Consider the following 19,793-nt stretch of genomic DNA (forward strand, 5'->3'; position numbering starts at 1 on the left):
TTATCAGTGCATTTATTCAAGAACTATTTAATAAGTCTTTGTCACATTCCAAGCACTATCCTTGCCACAGTAAAGGAATTATAAATAAGCTTCAAACATTTTTTTCTGTCAGGCTATAAATAATAAAGGGAAGTTCAAACAAACTTGAATAGGTAAAAATTTAACATTTGTGGTACACAGCTCTTTATGTCTTTCAAAAAGATCCCTGCCTCCCAATATTCATTCACTTGTATAATCTTCTCTCTAGTAGAGTGAGCAGACCCTGTTGACTTGCTTCAAAGGAAGAGAATATGGCAAAAATGATATAATATCACCTTTTTTTTTATCAGATTTGGTTACAAAAAGACTCTGGCTTCTGCCTTGCTTATCATCTCTTGCTTTTTCACTTGCACACTCAAATAGAAGCCATCTGATGTCAAGTGAGGTCCCCCATGGAGAGAGCCTCATGGCATGGAACCACAAGTCATAGATGGTCTCTAATCAGCAGACAATAGAAAATTGTGGTCCTCCATCCAACAACATGGGAAGAACCAAATTTTACTAACAACTTGCAAAAGAGCTTAGAAGTGGGTCCTCTCGGCGTTTTTCCTGATGATAAAACTGTGTACTTAGAGAAATCACCTTGATTTCAAAATGCCTTGTATGAGACCCTGAGTCAGTGGACCAGCTGAACTGCGTCCAGATTCTCGACCCAGGGAAATTACTTTTTGTTTGTTTGTTTGTTTTAAGCCACTAAGTTTTGAGGCAATAGACTACACAGAATTGGATAAATTAATACACTGTCTATAAGGTATAACACAACATAAAAATGTAAGATGTAAGACACCACGAACACATTTTTAAAACAGTGACTGACCAGAACTAAATGTTTGCAACACATATAATAAAAATATATTTTACATATGTAATAACACATTTTTGAATATTGATAATTAATTCTTAAGGGATAATTAACAAAAGATGAACTTAACAAGAAAACATGTAAGAAAATTTGTGTACTAAGAATAATCTATAAAAAGATAAAACCTGGATAAAGTACTAGAGAACTGGACCCACACCATTCACTTCTCATGAGAATATAAATAGTGACATCTTTTTGGAAGGCGATTTAGCCATATCTGTGTCATTCCTGATTTATAATACCGATTCTAAAACTATAACTACAAAATATTGTGTAAATTTATATATAAATAAATACTCAGTGCAGAATTATTTACATAACAAAAATATAGGTAGGAACTTAATTGTTTATCAACTGAGAAATTATTATAAATAAATAAGGACATGTTTATAGAGTGGAATATTCTATCACTATCAAATACTGACTTAGAATGTGGATAGTTTATTATGTGAAAACAATCAGTTCCAGATCTCTAATTCAAGGTAGTATATGATGTGTCACAAGAGGAACAAAATGTCACAAGAGTAACAAAAATGCCACAGAAAAAAACGTTTTCATCACTAGTTAGAATACATTTTCTTTTGGACATTTAGATAACACTGCATCTATAAAATTTTTCCTCTGTCTTCTAAAACTATTCATTAGCTCTGTGGAGCAGAAGAACAGAAATTTTAGGAGAAGTATTTCATAAAGCAATAATCTTACATCTTAATATGAATTTCTAAATATATTTTAATAACCTATTGAAAACAGTTCACAATAACATATGAACACTTTTAAGCAAAATTATTACTAAATAATAACCTTCTGATGAGATAAATTTCCTGTTATTTTATAAGTGGATAATTCTACAAATGTAGTGATATTGAAAACCCCTGTAGAAAATAGGCAAAGGATTTTTCATTTTGATAAAAATAATTCTCTTCATTTATAATGGAGGAGAATCACCATTTTCTCAAAAGAATTAACAAGATTTCCCACAAAGCTTGTGCCCTTTCCATGTTCATTTACTTCTTAACTGAATAACATAGAAAATGGAAAATTAATGTCTTATCTGTGAATGTTAACAAAATCGGTTACTAAGTAGTTACCACAATCTATCTAATACTAATTTTATCCATATGGAAAGAATAAAATGGACAATTTAAGTAATTATATGTGTAATTCATTCTCCTCTTACTTCAATTGAAATGAGTGATTGGAATGAGTCTGACAGCAGGTAATACAAAAATTATTTCTGTCTATGAAACAGATTTTGTGACTTTGTCCTTAAGTAACAGATTTACCACTTTAATTATGCTTTGTGACTACATAGTTTAAAACGATTTTTAATACTTGAAATACCTGCCAGCTGATAGGAGGAAACTGAAGGTCAGAAGTTCATATGGTGTGGATTTAAATAGGAATAATTTTTGTTTTTGTCACATAACACTAGTGTATTTTCTACACTAAATCATGTGTAGAAAAATGAGTCAACTTAGCCATGTAATTATTTTGTAAGATGTACATTTTAAAGCAATGTGAAAATATGCTAATATTTTCCCACTCAAGGGATTTACTGAAGAGAATGACTGGCAGTTTTGGAGAAGAGGGGAAGACAGTGTGGCTGAAGTGCTACAATGTGGGGACCAGGAGAGATGAGATCTGAGAGGTAGTGGGTCCATATCATAAATCACATTAGCAATCTTGAACTTTTCCTTTGAGTAAGATGGAAAGACATTGAAGAATTTTGCACAGAGGAATGACACAGTCTGGCTTACAATCAGTTTTTTCTGGAGTTTGTCCTGTGAGAAACTTGTGCAATAAGAGCAGGAGCAGGAAGACCAATTAACAGGTGTAAGAAATAGAAAATATGCATGGGTATATTTTCTGCCCCTGAGTCCTGGCACAGAGCTCCTAAGACCCTTGTTATTCCCTAAGTGATAAGAGTGATAGGAACTTCTTTGGTTTTAATGAGGTGACTCTTACTGGGTTGCTGGTTGGTCACCAGAGAGATCAAACCATGAATAGAAGCTTGGAATTTTCAACTCCACCACCTTATTCTCCATACAGGGAAAGGGGGTTGGCAATGAGTTGATAATTGATCATGATTATATGAGAAGATTCCACAAAATTTCCATAGTGTGGGGTTTGAAGAGGTTCCAGATGGGCAAACATGTCCACACCAGGAGAGTGATATCACCCAACTCCACAAAATTTCCATAGTGTGGGGTTTGGAGAGGTTCCAGATGGGCAAACACATCCACACCAGGAGAGTGATACCCCCCAACTCCACAGAGACAGATGCTCCTGCACTCAGACCCTCCCAGACCACAATGTAAGTATCACTTCATCTGTATTCATATTCTTTGATAAGTTGGTAAATGCAAATAAGTGTTTCCTTGAGGTCTGTGAGCTCCTCATCAAAGTAATTGAAATTAAGGAAATGGTCATTGGAAGCTCTGATCCACAATAAGTTGGTAGAAGCCCAAGAGACAACCTGGGTTGGCAAACTGGCATCTAAAATGGGGGTAGGAGTGTCATCAATGAGACCCCTTGACTCCCTGGACTCAGGGTTGACCCTTGAACTCAGAAATGACCTCCTGAACTCAGCAAACATCTAGAAGCTTCTGCCTGTTACTTTCATCTTATAGAAACTAACAAATTACCAGAACAAGAAAGGAAATATTTGAGGACCCAGCACCAGCACAGATGAACCAGAAAGTGCTAGACAGTTACCTCATGCCAATTATAACATTAAGCTCCCCCTGTGAATAATCCTCTTAAGCCCCAGTAGAAGGAGCCTGATTACTCATGTTATGGAGTCACAGCTTTGGAACTTAACTCCCCATGAGCTCCTTATTTACTGCAGATAAAGAAGACTCTGTGAGGCAACTCCATCTGGTATAGTCTCTATCTCTCTCTAAGGTGCAGACTTACTGTGGTCTAGTAATAGTTGGGGGGAAACTTGAGGGGCCGAGTCCTCACTGGTGGGACCAGATATGTCTGGGTAATGTCTGTATCGAGTAATGTTGTAGGATGCTCACCCAGAGCCTGAGCCTTGCTTATTGTTCTGGCAGGAAATCCACACACATTGGGTGACCAGAAGTGTCCAAAGTAAAGTGTTCTGTGTGAGCACAAAGCAAGACTCACAGGATAAAGGAACATAGCAGAGAAAAACCGTCATTTTGTTCCCCCTCATACAGAAGGACGAAAATGGATTTTTTCCACTTAGGAAGCTATTGCATTAATTCAGGTAAAAACAGAAATGTCACAATAGGTCTGGGTAGTGAAAGTTAAAGTTGGAGAGTAGCATGCTCTATATGTTTTCAAAGTAAGTTATCCAGATTGCTGACATATTGAGTACTCATTATCTCTTATTTTTGAGCTCACACTTGTTCTGTATAAGTTGAAAGCAGAAAATATCAGGATCCATGCAGTTGGTAAGGCAGTGACTATAACAATAAAGTTAGTCTTAACAATGATGTGGGAAACAAAGGCAGAAGAAAAATTATTATATTTTCTTACTACCCACAGCCCACTGACAAGTCTTTGAGACAGGTAGAGTGACCTTTCTCTAGGAACTCAACTGCCTCAATGTTGACACTTTGCTAAGGGCAAAGGCAATACTAATCTCCCCTGCCCCCACCACGCTCCCATTCTGTAAGCCTCCTTTAACATATAGAAATTGCTTTGGAAACTTCCTTTATCTCTAACCTCCCCATGATACATATTGGCAATCATCCCCCCAAGCATATGACCTACCGATATACGTCTGGAATGTCTCATGACTAAGGTTTTATTAGATCTTAATATATGACCTTTTCCCAACAATAGCTAGGCCCCTCAAGGTCCTGGAAACCTTGCTTCCATATTCTTTAGAGATTTATACTATCTCTAACCCCCTTCCAACTGGAAAGTATATAATTGGCCACTCCTCATGACCCTGGTGTGGCTCTTTCTGTCCACGGGTCCTGTGCCCATGCTTTAATAAAATCACCTTTTTGCACCAAAGACATCTCTTAATATTTAAGAATTCTTTCTTGGCCATTGGCTTTGAACCCTAATGTCTTTCCTACATCAATCACAATGAGTAATCTGCCTGCACATGAATTTCTGGTATGTATCAAATTTGGGCAAATATCATATGATCTTAGATGAGTTCTGTGGGCCACTAAAACAGTGGCACTACACAAATACAAAAGGTATGGAAAGAGGAAAATATCAAAAAAAGGAGAAAGAAAAAGATTGACACATGCAGAAAGATAATCTGGAGACCCCAGCAGCAGCATCTAGTAAATTAAGGAAGCATGTGGTCAGTACCAGGTTGAGTAGCCACTGACTGTAGGCATACATATGGTGCAAAAACCTCGTCAGTTTTTAAAGGTCAGTCTGAAGGAATAAAACTCACCATTAACATCCTCATTCAAGAAAGACTGGAATACTCAACAATATGACAAATATAAGGATTAGGCAATGAAGTAAGGAAAAAGCTACTGAAATTGAATTACAAAGACAAAGCAAAGATTCCATGAATTTGTAAAAGAATGCAACAACCAGGAAAGAGGCAGAGATTCTAGGACAATGAAATTATCAATCTAGAGCTCCTTGATTTTTTTTGAAACTGTATAGGCTGGATCCTGGCAATAAAGGCTGTGGACAGAGCTTGCACGTTAAGGACAAGTAGCTACTTTATGATGGTGTTAGGAACATAGGTACAGAGACTCTGGTGGTATATGAGTTTTTTTCCATGTAGATGAAACATCCACCTACTTAAACATCTGAAAAAAATAAGTAAAAGGAATATAGAAAATGTTAGTCTCATATCACTTACGAACAGGCAAATTTGAAGTTGCAGATAAAAAGTAGCAAAAATCACTTATTTACTTCTAAACTGAAAAATCAATAGTGTTAGAGACTCTGTACATTTAGGAAATTTGTGCTGAATTCAGAAAAGTGGTCCTCTAAACATCTGGTACTCTTTCCACTTTTTCACTCGTTTTTATTTTGTTATGTGGAAATATCTTTTATGAAAATGAAATTGTAAATGAGATATATAAAAAAAGTTGAAAGAAGGTGTACTCTGGTTGAAGCAGGCAGATGGGAAAGTGATAGTTGTATCTCTTCCCTCTTCCTCTTCTTTGCAGTGATTAGAGGCTACTCGATGGGCCCTCAGAATTGTTGGAATATACACTGAAAAAGCACCATGTGTTGTCATGATGGTAAATATTATAGTGAGATGATATTGTTTGAATAATGTTTCATTCCTGAATATTTAATCATTTCATTGCAGAAAAGAAAGAAGAGAGGGCATAAAGTAAACATTTGATTGATTTTTATTATGGACCATGGACCCACGCCTGAGGTAGGTAACAGGTCAGCTGTGATCTACATTACCCTGTTATGTCCCTGTTTCTTTGTTGAGCACCAGATGCAGTTGTCTTGCACATAAGAATCTCTTGTATTAAAACTAGACATATTTAGACACCAGAGTCTTCTGAGTTAGGTGTTATTAGAAGAACAAAGCAACCGAGACCAATATAGGTCAAAATCCACCTAGAACATAAATTGAATTAAATACTACCTGGCATCTCACATACTGTAAAATCAACACTTTTGTCCATCTTTCATGTTCTCTCCTTTTCAAGTGCATGGTTAAACTTGCAAAAATAATGAATACTGTTATGCTGAAAATAAAAAATAAATAAAATAAAAATTAGGCAAAATAATAATATGTGCCTCTTGAGACTGTGGAAGGAATTATATATGATATTATAGGTGACATATTTTGATGTATTTAACTCAATAAACATTAGATGTAATTAAAAAAAAACTTGTATAAATCTCATAATACAAGACTTCTGCAGATGAACTCTTTAATTTAGGGAATTATACACTTACATTAAAAATAAATTTAAAAATGCTTCTTATAATTGTATGTTCTATCTCTATACCTCTGATATGGTAGTCTGAAACTGATTAATAGAATTTTAGAACTCATTAGCCAGCATGTGCTGTATGTGTGATGTAGGGTGTGTGTGTGTGTGTGTGTGTGTGTGTGTACACATTTACTTTGAAGTCTCAGTGAACCAGAAGTTTTTGACAAAAGAACTAATGATCGAACTAGGCAGAACTTAGGTTAAATGAGTAGAAATTCATAAACTTGCAAATGAGGACCATGTTGGTATCTGAATTAATAGGAAAAAAAATGAACAGCCTATTTTTAATTATCACCTCTCCAGTATAATCCTCTTTTACAGATTCATTTTAATGACTCTATATTTAAAACAAGCCTTTACATAAATAAGCAATTCTTTTATCTTCTTCTTTTTTTTCCTTTATGAAATCCACCCATTTCAACAGCTATTCCTACCATTTAGAAAATTTCCTCTAAACTTCTCTTCTTTCATCTTTATCTTTTGTCGCTCCCTGGATTTTCTTTTAATTATTCTATTGTTCAAAAAAAGCTTGCATCAAAATATCGCATAAGATGCTTTTCTATCTCTAGTTCAACCTTATGTCTTTTATTTTTATTTTTCAATTTGTACAATAATACAGTAGTTTTATTTTTAGTTTGAGCTTCAACACCTTCAAGTTTATAAGCAGTCAGAAATGTTACCCGAACTGAAAGTTAACAGCCCTGCACTTGTTGAAACAACAGTTCTAAAAAACTTGAATTATGATGAGCAATACATAGTTTGAATATACTTTCACCTTCTGTGAAACCTCATCTTGAAATCTAGGTTTTTAATATTCATAATACTCAAATGCATTTTTTTTTTTAGAAATAGAAGTAATTTTTTTTTAAGTATTTCACCTTTAGAAAAATGTATAAACACAACAATCTTCCTTTAAAAACTTAGCACTGAAAGACTTATAACTTCAATATAAACACAATTGCTTCAGGTTTCAAATTCAAGCACCATGGCTTAAATTGCTATTATTCCTGGAAGGCGTCTTATCTAGTGTTTGATCTGCTTCCTGAAAGTAGAGCTTTCTCAGAACCACAAACAATCCTAGCCACAACAACATCCTTAGAGTAGCTGAGGCATTCCTGGAGAGTCATGCCCACTCAACCCAAGATGTCTCTGTCTCCTGGTAGCCTTGTTCTCAAACCCGAATGTTACACTTTTATGTGAACATAAAAAAGGAAATCTCATTTAAAACGGAGTCAGGAAGCCCTCAGGGGAAAGTTCTCACATACATCCCCCTCATTGCAACCCACATAACCAGCAGGGAAAAGGAAGATAATTATTTCAACAAGGGAGAGCACTTTCCATGTGTGAATTTATCTTCTGCCTTTAAAGGAAGATCAGCCAGCCCAACAACTACTAACCACAGGCTGCAGCCAATGAGAAATCTCCACATCAAAGTCTTGTTCTTCTTCAATAAACTTTTGTTTAGAACAACCCTTCCTAATTTCCTCCTTTAACCTAATAAAACCTTTCCTTTGTCTCTTCAGCCTTGCCTATGGTGCACCATAGCTTGCTTGTCCTGATTGCAATTCCTTGGCTCTTCCCAAATAAACTCAATTTTTTTTTTATTTAAATAAAATTGCTCTTTGCTCTGTTTAAAGTTAACTGTTTTTGGTTTTCTGAGCCATTCTTGCACTTCTCTGCCCTCTAACAAACCTTTTCATTGTGCCCCTATTCCACTGTACAAATACTCTCTACCACCTCAAATGTTTACCCAAATAGTCTCTTCATCTTTTTGCCCTACTAAACAAAAAATCAGATTTTAAATGTATCACTACTTTATTTCTCACACTCCACGTACAGCTGATATCCACTGTTCTCCCTATGCCCAAATACCCCCTTCCCCTTTTCTGAAACATCATTTTGCTTTGATGCTAACTCCATTCACTTTCTAAGATTTTTGTAACTACGCACAATAAATCTCCCAATCATAACCTCATTCTCTGGACTTTGAAATTGGCTCATATGCTCCCAAACCGGGTCTTCTCTTTTCTCTTTTCCTTGGTGACAGAATTAATATTTAATCCATTCAGAATTAATTCAAATTCTCTCTCTTTCTTCCTTTCTTTTTGGTAGTCCTGAATTTTAACTACTTTTACCTAAATTCCACATTATCCATTCACTCCAACGGCCATATCCAGGATGTTCCATCACTGATAGTTTTTCCAAAGCTGTTATCTCAAATTTAAACATCTCTTTCTTTTTCATACAATTCCTTTTAATACAATTTACAGTCCTCCCAGCCCAGTAATTCCATCTGCCTTTTACCCCTTATTAACCAATTCAGAGTTATTTATAATTCACTGTTGTAGAGTTCACAAATCTCCTACTTACGGAATTTTTAGATACAATGCAATCCAGATCAAAATCTCCCCAACCTTTTTTTGTTGTTGTTGTTAAAATTTACAGCATTGTTTATATAATATGTAAATATAAAATTTACAAATTGTTTATATAATATGCATGTTTATATAATATGCATGGAAATGCAAAGATAAATATAACATAAATGCAATATTTAAAACAGTGCAATAGTGGTACAAAAATATACAAAGCAGACAAGTAATCAAAACAAATTGAAAATCTGAAAAGAGATTATGAATATAAACATATCATTTATAGTAAAATGGCACTACAGAGCAATTGGCAAAAAAATGCATATTTCAATAAATGTAGTTGAGACAAATAGTCATCCATATAGGAAAAAATAGACTCCACTTTCATGCCATGCTCCCAAATTAATAAAGTATTGAGAAGCTTATGAAAATATTTTTACATTCTAGTTGTAAGAAAAATGTCCTAAATAATACACAAAGGCAGCAACCTGAAAGGTAAATGTTCATAAATATGATCATATTATCATTAAGAATTTCTGTTTATAAGGATGCTTTTTAAAAATTATTGATAGTATTTTCACCCAGAGGTTATAGTTATTTTTGAGAGAGTCAGTATGAAAGGAACTTACTCAACCATTTTCATTGTGTCCCTTATTCCACGGTACAAATACTCTCTACCACCTCAAATGTTTACCCGAACAGTCTCTTCCTCTTTTTGCCCTACTAAACAAAAAATCAGATTTTAAAGGAATCATTACATAACATTAAAATGTTATCATTTTAAATATTTATGCTGCCCTATTTTTTTCTCCCTTATTCTTTCTTTTTGTCTCTTTTCTCCAGTTACATTATATGTTTGACATTTGATCTTCATTCATAGATCTCTTTTCTTTCTTCCTGCCTTTCTTTACTTCTTCTCTTTTCTCCCTTTCTTTTCTCTTTCTTTCTTTCGTTCTTTCGTTCTTTCTTTCTTTCTTTCCCTCTGTCTCTTTCTTTCTCTCTCACTCTCTCTCTTTCTTTCTTCCTGTTTTTGTTCATGTTTCAGTATTCAGTTTAGATAATTCCACTGACCTGTCTTCAGACTAATGGATCATTTTCTCTGCTTTTGGCAGTTTTCTAATAAACACATCAAAATATCTTCATTTCGACTCTTAATCTCACAAAACAAACTGAGGGTTGCTGGGGGGGAGGGGGTTGGGAGAAGGGGGGTAGGGTTATGGACATTGGGGAGGGTATGTGCTTTGGTGAGTGCTGTGAAGTGTGTAAACCTGGTGATTCACAGACCTGTACCCCTGGGGATAAAAATATATGTTTATAAAAAATAAAAAATTAATTAAAAAAAACAAAAACAAAAACAAAAAATATCTTCATTTCGGTTACTGCAACTTTTCTACTTCTATTCGACACCCTTTTTATGGTTTCTATCTTTCTCCTGAAATTTCCCTTTTGTTCATACGTTTTTCTTGTCTTTTCCACTATATTCTTTGACGACTTTTCCATATTTTAAAAAGTCCCTGTCTGATTATTCTAACATATGTGAGTTCTCTCAGTCTAAATCTTTTGAATATTTTAATCTCTTGACACTGTGTCAAATTTTCTTTCCTCTGCCTTGCAGTTTTTAAAAAATTAAATATTAGCTATTGTGTGAAAGAGAATTATATAGACTAGAGACAAGTAATTATTACTTCAGTGAAAGGCATGCTACTTCTCTCAGGCTAGTCTGTATTTTAACCTGAGACAGGATTTTTATTGCTCTAAGTTCGGTTTATCACAGGTTTTAGTTATTTAAAGGGCAGAATATAGATCAACAACAACATTATCTTAGTAGAGGTCAGACTACTTGTGTCCACAGGCTTTTATTCTACTTATATGTATTTTATTTTATGTATTTTTCTTGCATTGCACACAAAAGTTATCAGGTCCTACTTAACTAAACCTAGGTCAGGCATGGCGGTCTCTTTCAGCTCTCCTGTTCCACTCCTAACTGCCTAATGCCACTGCTTTATACCACTGTTTACACTCTTGTTGTCCTATAATGTATTATCCCTATAACATAAAAAGCAGTTCAGTTTTCTTGTAATATCATGTCTTTCTGCCTGGAGTGTTCTTTCCTTATTATCTGTGTAGCTAATTCCCCACCTCCTTCAGGTTTTTGTTAAAATGCTGTATTGGTAAGATCTCATTTGATCATCTACTTAAAATTGCAACTGCTCTTATCCCCACTTCCACTGATATTGCTCTCCCCCGCCCATAACTCTTTAAATCTTCTAGCGTGCTTATATGGTGCTTATTTATCATATCTATTACACATTTTTGGTGTCGCTGAAATGGCAGCTCCATGAAGGCAGCATCTTTGCCTCTTTTGTTTATTGATACATGATAAGCAACTAGAAGAGTGCCTGACATATAGTCGGCTCTCAATAATGTTTGTTAAATAAATGGGGGCGCCTGGGTGGCTCAACTGGTTAAGCAACTGCCTTTGTCTTAGGTCATGATCCCGGAGTCCCAGGGTCGAGTCCCACATCAGGCTCCCAGCTCCACAGGGAGTCTGTTTCTCCCTCTAACCTTCCCCCTTCTCATGCTCCTCTCTCTCTCTCTCTCTCTCAAAAAAAGAAAAAAATGAATAAATGAACACATTGCTAAAGCATGAGGAGTCATTCGGTAATAAGAATCTGTCACAGAGGTTAAAATTCTGATATTTACAGAATTATTTAGCCTACATCATCTTTAAAAGCAAAGGATTTGAGGCTCAGGGAGGTAGGGGAAAATAGAGAACTATAATTCATAAAACAACTAAGAAAAATTCATGTACCTCCAGGTCTCAATATTCATCTTCTAAGTTTCATTTTTGAATAAAATTGCAGGTTAGTATCTAGCAGAATACTTGAACATAGAGGATATATTAATTTTACCACAAATGTGCACATAATATATAAAAATAAATGTGGATAGAGATATGAATATATGTGTGTGTAATATAAAAATATTAGTGAAACTAATTGTTCAAGAATTAAAGTAAAAAACTTCATAAAAATGTTATTTTGTTATTGTGTTTTTTTGTTAAATCATCAGAATCTCTTAAATTTAGAAGATTTATGATCACTAACTTTGTCTCTCTCTCTTTTTTTTTTTTTTGAGAGAGAGTGTCTGTATGAGTGGGGGTGGGGAGGAAAGGCAGTGGGAGAGGGTGAGAGAAAATCTTAAGCAGGTTCCATGTCCAGTGTGGACCCCAACCTGGGGCTCGATCTCACAACCTTGAGATCATTACTGAGTGGAAATCAAGAATTGGATACTTAACTGACTGAGCCACCCCAGTGCCCCTAAAATTTTCTGTTTTTTTTTTTTGTACATAAGAACTTATTTTTTGAAAATAAAATGTTGAACTTTTATTTTATTTATATATCTTATATATTTTAGTATTGTAATGACAGAGGGGCTTTTAAACTAAAAAAAAAAAAAAAGCCACATTTCTTTACTATTTTACATATAATCTTCATATATTTATCTTAATTAAACATCTCTTATGATTTAAAAGTAAATCTATTTATACTGGTTTACTTTATAAAGTTTGATCCACAATTTTATTTTGTATAAAGTTATTTTAGACACAGCTAAGGAAAAAAATCATAAAAATATATAGACCCATTCATTTTACTCCATGGCTAGAAATTAATGCAACAATTTGTCACCTAAGTTCTACCACTGGTCCCATGTAGACGTATCAGAAATAACATTTTATTTTGAATTGATACAAATGCTTGGGAGTAAAATAGCAAAATAAGTAATGTTCAGATACACTTTTGAGAACTTGCTGTGTCAAAAGGTAGTAGAAATGAGAGGAATCTGATTTTTTCTTATTTATTTTCTGATATAAGTTAAAGGAGTAGAGGTGACTTGATATAAATAGCTTTTAACTCTTCAGAAAATTTTACTTTGAATTTTAGGATTTTTGAGTTTAAATGTTCTAGTTACTTAACTTCATGTAGAAAATGTTAAAAAACAAATTAATGTTTCAGATTCCTGTGCATAAATATACTTTTTTCATGAAATTAAATTGTGTATTCTAAAATATTTATGAGAATTAAAAATAATTCTTATCATGATGTATTTATTCCTCCTTTTCCTTGCTATTTTGTATGAAGAGAGACTATTTTTAACATTCAAAAAATAAGCCATATAATTCATTAATTTGGGGGCCATGTATCTGTGCTTTTGCTATTTTTATTATCCAGACATTGAAATAATTAAAAATAGGTTAAATAATTTAAAAATAATTTGAACAGGAGGAAATAACAGGGAGAATGACAGCAAGTTCAAATATTTTTAATTATAATTTGATAGCTTATATTACATTTGGATATGACAGAATACCCTTAATTTAAGCAGCCAGAATACATTATGATGGACAACCAGATACATAGTCTTTTAAAATTTGCTTAATTATAATAGTCATTCTCTGGAGAAATCTGAACACTGAAGTGTCCTTTTCATCATGTAATGGAATATTAATGTCTCTTCCTCCATTCTCCTTCCTTCCAAATCCTCAGTGATGAGAACTAATACCCTTCTTTTATGCAGATTTTACCCAGAAGGATAAACACAGTTATAATCATATAAGTGTCAGCCTCCAATTCTGCTGCACGAGAGAGAGTAACCTCTCACCAGTTTATGGTCATGCAGAATGGCGATGGAGAACAAAAAAGGGACACATCAGCTTTAGTCCCTGGTTGTTTTCCTGCCATGGACATTGATTGTGAAAGAACATCCAGTAGTTTCCGATTACAGAATGTAATTAAACTTTTCTGAAATATTACATGACTTACTGTTAGGGGAAAAAAAAACCCTCAGTGATATTTGTAATTTTTATAGTCTAGAAGTTTTTACAAGATGGATTTCAATACAAGACAGATGGCTTTTTAACAAGTGCCTCCTACGTCAATGCCCTGTGGTATTACAGGAAATAAGTCATGATTAGATTTTGTTTCATTCTTAATGTTCACAATAAGTGTTAAAATTAGAAACTTGACTACTGGAGTTTAAAAAAAATTTTTTAATTAATTGCAGAGTATATACCTGATGATGGTGACTATTGGGAAAATATAATTTAAAACAAGACACAATCTCCTTTCAATGCAGAAAATCTCTCCACAAAGATAGAAGAGAAAGAAAACAATTTTATTATTGAATAAACATTAAGCCAGCAGGTGCTGTGTATCACAGGCATTCTGATATGTGATTACAAAGACAGAAAAAAAATCTCACCATTTAAATAGCAAAGCTGATATAACCCATCACATACATGTTTTTGAGATGAACAATAACTGGTCCTCACACAAAGGACACGAAACACCATTTGTCACAGATAGAGCATCCTAAATTCACTTGATAATTGCAGTGACTATCTGCATTAGCTAATTGGCTTTATCCAAAGGAAAATTGACTTGCCCTCTGTTTATGACAAGAGATAATTTTGCAACTTGAAGCAAGGCCCTGCAGACAAGCTTCTACTCTTCCACAGAAACTGGGAGATGGGGCCCTATGTTCTTTATGGATCTATTTCAAAAAGAGAATTCCCTGGTCTCTGAGAAAAATATCCCTTCAAACTGGCAACAGTTCATTTAGCATTTAAAAAGACATATAAATTTCAAAGGTACAGAGAAAGAACTTAGAATCCTATGTTTTCTAAAGTAAATGCTTTAAGAACTGAGAAAGGGGGAAATTCTCTTCCCTTATTTTCAGGAAGGAGAAGTAAGGGTCTTGTTTTAACTTGTATTTGTCCTTATATGATAAGAATAATTCAATTAGTCTATCTGCAAGATTACTTTCAAAATTAAAGTCCAAATGTAAACACACATGCACACATATAGGTACACATAGACATGTACACATATCTCTGCTAGAAAGGTGACCCTAAGATTAACCTTTCATTAACATTGTATGTAGTGTGGGTTTAACATTCAGAGTGAAGCTATTCCTAGATTCCTATTTCAGTTGTACATATCTTTTATTTTAAAGATGCCTTGGATATAATTTTCTTCTTGAGGTTGCCAGAATGAAGACATTCTTTCATTTGCCTCTATGCGATCTTCAATTCTAGGGTATCCAAAAGCTAAACTCAACCCTCTTGTATCATACTGGGAGGGTAGTTACAATTTTGACTGCTTATCAAGACTCATTTTAATTCATGCCATTCCAAATCATTCAGAAGTTTCAATATTATTTGACCTATTATATTATCATTTTAGTTATTCATGCTGGGTTGTATTAATAAGTATTTTTATTTAGATTTTTTTACAGTACTTTAATGGAGTTTTCAAAGCCAAAATAAGTTGTATGCAACGATCCTTTTAGTCTTTCCTTGGCACCAATTTCCCATTCCACTGCTTCAGAATAACATAGTCTTTGCATAATGGCATTTTACTATTTTACAGAGAAGCATTTTTACTTTAGCTCTGCAATTTTGATTCTGTCAAGATTGCAACTGTTTCATCACTTTGCATTGATTCTGGCAATTCCAATTAAACATGTTTGTTTCATGCAAGACTTCTTTAAGGAAATCCTTTCAAGTAGTAAATTGTCTTTTTTTCTATGCGTAATGAAAAGGATACTGTTGCTTAATCCCTCGCGATTCTCTCAATCTCAATCTCTCTCATTCTCTTTCCCTCTTCCTCTTCCGCATTCTTCCTTTTCTTCTCTCTGTCTTCTTCTCTCTTTTCCTCCCTGCTTCCTCCACCACCCTCTTGAAATTTTTGCGTGCTTTCTATTTCTGATCTTCTGTATTTAATTTCTGATTTTTAAATATTTAAGGCATGATTTGCAGTTAAAACATCCCACTTTAGAAGAAACATTGTATAGCTAAAAATACCCATTGTAAATTTTTTTTTAAATTTTTCATTTATTTATTTGACAGACAGAGATTACAAGTAGGCAGAGAGGGAGTCAGAGAGGGGAGGAAGCAGGCTCCCTGCTGAGCAGAGAGCCCGATGCGGGGCTCGATCCCAGAACCCTGGGATCATGACCTGAGCCGAAGGCAGAGGCTTTAACCCACTGAGCCAACCAGGTGCCCCCAAAATACCCATTTTAAAATATAGCTTATAGCAATTAAGAACTACACAAGATGCAAAGTATATAGCAAAACAAAATATCTAAGAAAAAAAAATCAGCAATACTATGAATTTCTTTCCAATTATCTTACCCTCTTAGCTTTCCAAAGGTAACTGCTAGAAAGATATTGTTTATCATTCTCCTTGCATTTCTTTACATGCTCTTACTTTTATACATGATTATCAAAGTGTATATATGTATCAAATTATTCTGCCTCTTGATTTCTTAAAAAAATATTTTATACTCACTACTGTGAGATTCATCCAATTATAAACTAATGAAACAAATGATTTAACACATTTATTGTTCAGTGGGACTTAATATGCTGCATATAATTAGCATTTCAATGGACACTTGGGACCCTTCCATTGTTTGTTGTTACATAAATGTAACAACATTTATGCAACTTGAAGGTACAAGTTGCATTGTTTTACACTATATTATATGTATTTGCAAGGGTCTTGATGTAAAAATCATTAAAATTGAGAAAGTGAAATCTTTATTCATTTCTAGAATTTAGGTGAATCTAACACATTTTTCTCCGTATTGTTTTTCTCTAATAGACTATTTTTAGAGCAGTTTTAGGTGCATAGAAAATTGAATAGGAGGTACTGAGATTTTCACATAGAGCCTAGCTCCCACTCATTCTTATAGCCTCCCACATTATCAATGTCCCCCACCAGAGTGCTACATTTGTTATAATTGATGAACCTACACTGACACCTTATTTTCAGTCAAATTCCATAGTTCACATCAGGGTTCACTTGTGGTATGCAGTCTATGCATTTAGACAAATGTATGTATCCACCATTATAATATCATACAGAGTATTTTCAATGCCCTAAACTACCTCTGTGTTGTATCTATTTCTCCCTATATTCCTTCCCAACACCTGTCATCACTGATATTTTTTTTGTTTACATAGTTCTGCCTTTTACAGAATATCACATAGTTGGAATCATACAGTATGTAGTCTTTTCATATTGGCTACTTTCACTTAGTAATATGTCTTTAAGTTTCAGCTTAATAGCAATAAATGATATTCCATGTTTTTGATAAATTAACATAAAAATACATATCATTCATAATAAAAGTATTTCATCTTACTATCATGACTTAGGTGCAAATTTTAAGATAATGCATACATTTAAAGGAAATATATTTTCTTCATAAAGTTGTATTCTTAGTTGTTCTGAACAAATGCTTATCAAAGAAATGTTTTGAGTGTAGAAATAGGTTTGTTAAAACCTATTTAATTTTAGCTTAAGCAATTATTCTGTTTTAGATACCGAGCTAACTTTTAAACCTCAATTATATTAAAATGTATCATGCTCAGTCTTTCATTGGCTATAAAAGTAAATTTTATCCTAATAATAGATATTCTCTTACTTTGATAGTTGCAACCTTTTCTTTATAATTTTGCCAAGCATAGAATCCGGATGTGGTTACTACAAAGATCCTATCAGTCTCTTATTATTTTTTTTTTTTACTAAACCCCTTTATATTTTTAAATAAACTTTATTTTGAGCAATGATAAGTTTACAGAAAAATAGTCAATATAGCAGAAAAAATTTCCATGTATCCCAAACCAGTTTCTCTTGTAATATCATCTTGCATTAGTATAGTATATCTGTCAAAATAAATGAACCAATACTGACACACTGTTATTAATCAAAATTCATAGATCACTTACATTTCATTAGTTTTTACTTAACATTATTTTTCTGTTTCTGGATCTAAATTAGACATCATATCACATTTAGTAGCCATGTCTGCTTAGGCTACTTCAGACTTGGCTATAGCATCTTCTCAGACTTGCTTTTTTTTTTAATGACCTCTCTTAAGAGTTTTGAGGAGTACATGTTAGATATTTTGAAAATACTCTTTCTTCCAAAGTGGGTATTCCAATTTGCATTATAGCCAGGAGTTAAGGAGAGTTTGTGATGCTTTGCATCGTTTCCAGGAATTGATATTTTCAGTGTTTTGAATTTCAATCATTCTAATAGATGTGTAGAAATATCTTGTTGTTTTAATTCTAATTTCTCAAATACTTCAATTATATCAAGGGACAAGATAGTCTTCTCAATTAAAAATCTCATTGAAGGGTGCCTGGGTGGTTCAGTGGGTTAAGCCCCTGCCTTCGGCTCAGGTCATGATCTCAGGGTCCTGGGATCGAGTCCCGCATCAGGTTCTCTGCTCCGCGGGGAGCCTGCTTCCTCCTCTCTCTCTCTCTGCCTGCCTCTCTGCCTACTTGTGATCTCTCTGTGTCAAATGAATAAATAAAATCTTTAAAAAAAAATATCATTGAATATTACATTTATAAGATTTTGTTACTCTGACATTACTTCATCTACTATTTTATATGTAATTATTGTGGGTTTATTGCTGTAAAGCAGACATAGACACTGGTGGTTTGAATGAGATTAGGTGGTTCAGGTTCTCTTGGGATTGGAGTCGCAAAGGGCTGGGTAATGTTCTGTAGGCATAATGGTAATATGCAATTAAATATCAGGATATAAGATATGTACATCACACTGGCAGAATCAGTGGACTAGTCATATAGTAGGGTCTGGCAAGTATTTAGGTGTCAGAATGTCTGAAAACATATAAAGCTAACCCAGTTATGAAAACATATAGTATTAACTTTGTGATAGATTATTTTATCTTCCAAAATTGAGTATGTTTCTTAAAAAATACATAAGAACTAGTGAAGTATCCAGTTGTAGAAGAAACTAGGTAGACTTTTTTCTAAGGATCATGCTAGTTTCATTTTAAAGAAACATATTTTTAGAAAATATAATACTATGAAAATAATTTGTGTTGTAAAAATGATTTAGAGTAAAGTCTAGTATGTTTTAAAGTTATAAACATTAAGTTATTTTCCTGAAGATATTTCCATAATAAAAATTTCATGTGGGTAGCTCATGACTAGAAAACCTGAATCTAAACAGCAGGTGTTTGATAATGATTGGCCATTGCTTAAGACTAAGAATTTTTCCTGCAATATCACCATCCAAGACCAATATAAACACAGTTCTATACACTTACCACCTTTATAATCCACTGTTATGACAAATAAAGCATATGGCTCCTTAATCAGAGCAGAAGAATCTCATAAACAGTATAGTGACAGGGTTTTAATTTATTTTCCCCAAAATCAAAAACTAGAAATGTTTATAAATGATCATTTATAGCAGTAGGAAATATTATAAATATTTGGAAAGTTGTTATAAACAGTGGAAAACTGTTAAAAACAATAGTTGTATGCATAATTCATCAATTTATTCATAATTTATTCATCAATTAATGAAGTATCTTTGTTTTGTTAACAGTGGTGTAGGACGACTAATGCTGGGTAAGTTATCAAATGAGAAAGTAAAATTGCTTTTCTAGATGGCAGATTAGTTTTCAATGAACATAAATACCAGAGTAATGACTGTGAATATCTATTACCAGCAAGGTACAACTAGACATCATTTGAAGCTTTATCACATATGT

This window comes from Mustela erminea, chromosome 4, assembly GCF_009829155.1.
Source record: "Mustela erminea isolate mMusErm1 chromosome 4, mMusErm1.Pri, whole genome shotgun sequence".
NCBI lineage: Eukaryota > Metazoa > Chordata > Mammalia > Carnivora > Mustelidae > Mustela > Mustela erminea.